This window comes from Oncorhynchus keta, chromosome 37 (genome assembly GCF_023373465.1).
Source record: "Oncorhynchus keta strain PuntledgeMale-10-30-2019 chromosome 37, Oket_V2, whole genome shotgun sequence".
NCBI classification, from domain to species: Eukaryota; Metazoa; Chordata; class Actinopteri; order Salmoniformes; family Salmonidae; genus Oncorhynchus; species Oncorhynchus keta.
In genome coordinates, this window is record NC_068457.1 from 21195812 (window position 1) to 21200830 (window position 5019).

The 5019-nt window shown below is 49.1% G+C and overlaps 2 long non-coding RNA genes across 3 annotated transcripts; both read right to left on the minus strand.

The window, feature by feature from the left end:
* On the minus strand, positions 1-2606 carry LOC127916740 (uncharacterized). The gene is made up of 3 exons (XR_008095776.1): positions 2494-2606; positions 1275-1360; positions 1-424 (listed from the first exon to the last, which is right to left on the minus strand). It is a non-coding gene; the product is annotated as an uncharacterized LOC127916740 (long non-coding RNA).
* A 1081-nt stretch (positions 2607-3687) lies between these two features.
* On the minus strand, positions 3688-4707 carry LOC127916741 (uncharacterized). 2 transcript variants are annotated; one of them, XR_008095778.1, is made up of 3 exons: positions 4575-4707; positions 4497-4535; positions 3688-3764 (listed from the first exon to the last, which is right to left on the minus strand). It is a non-coding gene; the product is annotated as an uncharacterized LOC127916741 (long non-coding RNA). The 2 variants fall into 2 exon arrangements; XR_008095777.1 differs by lacking the exon at positions 3688-3764 and adding an exon at positions 3797-3920.
* Positions 4708-5019: the final 312 nt, after the last annotated feature.

Genomic DNA, 5019 nt, shown 5'->3' on the forward strand with positions numbered 1-5019 from the left:
GTACCAGTACCCCCTGTATATAGCCTCCACATTGACACATTGACTCTGTACCGGTACTCTCTGTATATAGCCTCCACATTGACTCTGTGCCGGTACTCCCTGTATATAGCCTCCACATTGACTCTGTACCGGTACCCCCTGTATATAGCCTCCACATTGACTCTGTACCGGTACCCCCTGTATATAACCTCCACATTGACTCTGTACCAGTACTCCCTGTATATAGCCTCCACATTGACTCTGTACCGGTACCCCCTGTATATAACCTCCACATTGACTCTGTACCCCCTGTATATAGCCTCCACATTGACTCTGTACCGGTACCCCCTGTATATAGCCTCCACATTGACTCTGTACCGGTACCCCCTGTATATAGCCTCCACATTGACACATTGACTCTGTACCGGTACCCCCTGTATATAGCCTCCACATTGACACATTGACTCTGTACCGGTACCCCTGTATATAGCCTCCACATTGACACATTGACTCTGTACCGGTACCCCTGTATATAGCCTCCACATTGACACATTGACTCTGTACCGGTACCCCTGTATATAGCCTCCACATTGACACATTGACTCTGTACCGGTACCCCTGTATATAGCCTCCACATTGACACATTGACTCTGTACCGGTACCCTGTATATAGCCTCCACATTGACTCTGTACCGGTACCCCCTGTATATAGCCTCCACATTGACTCTGTACAGGTACTCCCTGTATATAACCTCCAGATTGACTCTGTACCGGTACCCCCTGTATATAGCCTCCACATTGACACATTGACTCTGTACCGGTACCCCCTGTATATAGCCTCCACACTGACACATTGACTCTGTACCGGTACCCCCTGTATATAGCCTCCACATTGACTCTGTACCGGTACCCCCTGTATATAGCCTCCACATTGACTCTGTACCGGTACCCCCTGTATATAGCCTCCACATTGACACATTGACTCTGTACCGGTACCCCTGTATATAGCCTCCACATTGACTCTGTACCGGTACCCCTGTATATAGCCTCCACATTGACACATTGACTCTGTACCGGTACCCCTGTATATAGCCTCCACATTGACACATTGACTCTGTACCGGTACCCCCTGTATATAGCCTCCACATTGACTCTGTACCGGTACCCCCTGTATATAGCCTCCACATTGACTCTGTACCGGTATCCCCTGTATATAGCCTCCACATTGACTCTGTACCGGTACCCCTGTATATAGCCTCCACATTGACTCTGTACCGGTACTCCCTGTATATAACCTCCACATTGACTCTGTACCGGTACCCCCTGTATATAGCCTCCACATTGACACATTGACTCTGTACCGGTACCCCCTGTATATAGCCTCCACATTGACACATTGACTCTGTACCGGTACCCCTGTATATAGCCTCCACATTGACTCTGTAAAGGTACCCCTGTATATAGTCTCCACATTGACTCTGTACCGGTACCCCCTGTATATAGCCTCCACATTGACTCTGTACCGGTACCCCCTGTATATAGCCTCCACATTGACTCTGTACCGGTACTCCCTGTATATAGCCTCCACATTGACACATTGACTCTGTACCGGTACCCCCTGTATATAGCCTCCACATTGACACATTGACTCTGTACCGGTACCCCCTGTATATAGCCTCCACATTGACTCTGTACCGGTAGTCCCTGTATATAGCCTCCACATTGACACATTGACTCTACCGGTACCCCTGTATATAGCCTCCACATTGACTCTGTACCGGTACCCCCTGTATATAGCCTCCACATTGACATATTGACTCTGTACCGGTACCCCCTGTATATAGCCTCCACATTGACACATTGACTCTGTACCGGTACCCCCTGTATATAGCCTCCACATTGACTCTGTACCGGTACCCCCTGTATATAGCCTCCACATTGACTCTGTACAGGTACTCCTGTATATAACCTCCAGATTGACTCTGTACCGGTACCCCCTGTATATAGCCTCCACATTGACACATTGACTCTGTACCGGTACCCCCTGTATATAGCCTCCACACTGACACATTGACTCTGTACCGGTACCCCCTGTATATAGCCTCCACATTGACTCTGTACCGGTACCCCCTGTATATAGCCTCCACATTGACTCTGTACCGGTACCCCCTGTATATAGCCTCCACATTGACACATTGACTCTGTACCGGTACCCCTGTATATAGCCTCCACATTGACTCTGTACCGGTACCCCCTGTATATAGCCTCCACATTGACACATTGACTCTGTACCGGTACCCCCTGTATATAGCCTCCACATTGACACATTGACTCTGTACCGGTACCCCCTGTATATAGCCTCCACATTGACTCTCTACCGGTACCCCCTGTATATAGCCTCCACATTGACTCTGTACCGGTACCCCCTGTATATAGCCTCCACATTGACTCTGTACCGGTACCCCTGTATATAGCCTCCACATTGACTCTGTACCGGTACTCCCTGTATATAACCTCCACATTGACTCTGTACCGGTACCCCCTGTATATAGCCTCCACATTGACACATTGACTCTGTACCGGTACCCCCTGTATATAGCCTCCACATTGACACATTGACTCTGTACCGGTACCCCTGTATATAGCCTCCACATTGACTCTGTACCGGTACCCCCTGTATATAGCCTCCACATTGACTCTGTACCGGTACCCCCTGTATATAGCCTCCACATTGACTCTGTACCGGTACCCCCTGTATATAGCCTCCACATTGACTCTGTACCGGTACCCCCTGTATATAGCCTCCACATTGACTCTGTACCGGTACCCCCTGTATATAGCCTCCACATTGACATTGACTCTGTACCGGTACCCCTGTATATAGCCTCCACACATTGACTCTGTACCGGTACCCCTGTATATAGCCTCCACATTGACTCTGTACCGGTACCCCTGTATATAGCCTCCACATTGACACATTGACTCTGTACCGGTACCCCTGTATATAGCCTCCACATTGACTCTGTACCGGTAGTCCCTGTATATAGCCTCCACATTGACACATTGACTCTGTACCGGTACCCCTGTATATAGCCTCCACATTGATTGACTCTGTACCGGTACCCCCTGTATATAGCCTCCACATTGACTCTGTGACTCTGGTACCCCCTGTATATAGCCTCCACATTGACTCTGTACAGGTACTCCCCTGTATATAGCCTCCAGATTGACTCTGTACCGGTACCCCCTGTATATAGCCTCCACATTGACACATTGACTCTGTACCGGTACCCCTGTATATAGCCTCCACACTGACACATTGACTCTGTACCGGTACCCCTGTATATAGCCTCCACATTGACTCTGTACCGGTACCCCTGTATATAGCCTCCACATTGACACATTGACTCTGTACCGGTACCCCTGTATATAGCCTCCACATTGACACATTGACTCTGTACCGGTACCCCTGTATATAGCCTCCACATTGACTCTACCGGTACCCCTGTATATAGCCTCCACATTGACTCTGTACCGGTACCCCTGTATATAGCCTCCACATTGACTCTGTACCGGTACTCCCTGTATATAGCCTCCACATTGACTCTGTACCGGTACCCCTGTATATAGCCTCCACATTGACTCTGTACCGGTACCCCTGTATATAGCCTCCACATTGACTCTGTGCCGGTACTCCTGTATATAGCCTCCACATTGACTCTGTACCGGTACCCCCTGTATATAGCCTCCACATTGACTCTGTACCGGTACTCCCTGTATATAGCCTCCACATTGACTCTGTACCGGTACTCCCAGTATATAGCCTCCACATTGACTCTGTACCGGTACCCCCTGTATATAGCCTCCACATTGACTCTGTACCGGTACCCCCTGTATATAGCCTCCACATTGACTCTGTACCGGTACTCCCTGTATATAGCCTCCACATTGACTCTGTACCGGTACTCCCTGTATATAGCCTCCACATTGACTCTGTACCGGTACCCCTGTATATAGCCTCCACATTGACTCTGTACCGGTACCCCTGTATATAGCCTCCACATTGACTCTGTACCGGTACCCCTGTATATAGCCTCCACATTGACTCTGTACCGGTACCCCCTGTATATAGCCTCCACATTGACTCTGTACCGGTACCCCTGTATATAACCTCCACATTGACTCTGTACCGGTACCCCCTGTATATAGCCTCCACATTGACTCTGTACCGGTACCCCTGTATATAACCTCCACATTGACTCTGTACCGGTACTCCTGTATATAGCCTCCACATTGACTCTGTACCGGTACTCCCTGTATATAGCCTCCACATTGACTCTGTACCGGTACCCCTGTATATAGCCTCCACATTGACTCTGTACCGGTACCCCTGTATATAGCCTCCACATTGACTCTGTACCGGTACCCCCTGTATATAGCCTCCACATTGACTCTGTACCGGTACCCCTGTATATAGCCTCCACATTGACTCTGTACCGGTACTCCCTGTATATAACCTCCACATTGACTCTGTACCGGTACCCCCTGTATATAGCCTCCACATTGACTCTGTACCGGTACTCCCTGTATATAACCTCCACATTGACTCTGTACCGGTACTCCCTGTATATAACCTCCACATTGACTCTGTACCGGTACCCCCTGTATATAGCCTCCACATTGACTCTGTACCGGTACTCCCTGTATATAACCTCCACATTGACTCTGTACCGGTACTCCCTGTATATAACCTCCACATTGACTCTGTACCGGTACTCCCTGTATATAGCCTCCACATTGACTCTGTACCGGTACTCCCTGTATATAACCTCCACATTGACTCTGTACCGGTACCCCTGTATATAGCCTCCACATTGACTCTGTACCGGTACCCCTGTATATAACCTCCACATTGACTCTGTACCGGTACCCCTGTATATAGCCTCCACATTGACTCTGTACCGGTACTCCCTGTATATAACCTCCACATTGACTCTGTACCGGTACTCCCTGTATATAACCTCCACATTGACTCTGTAC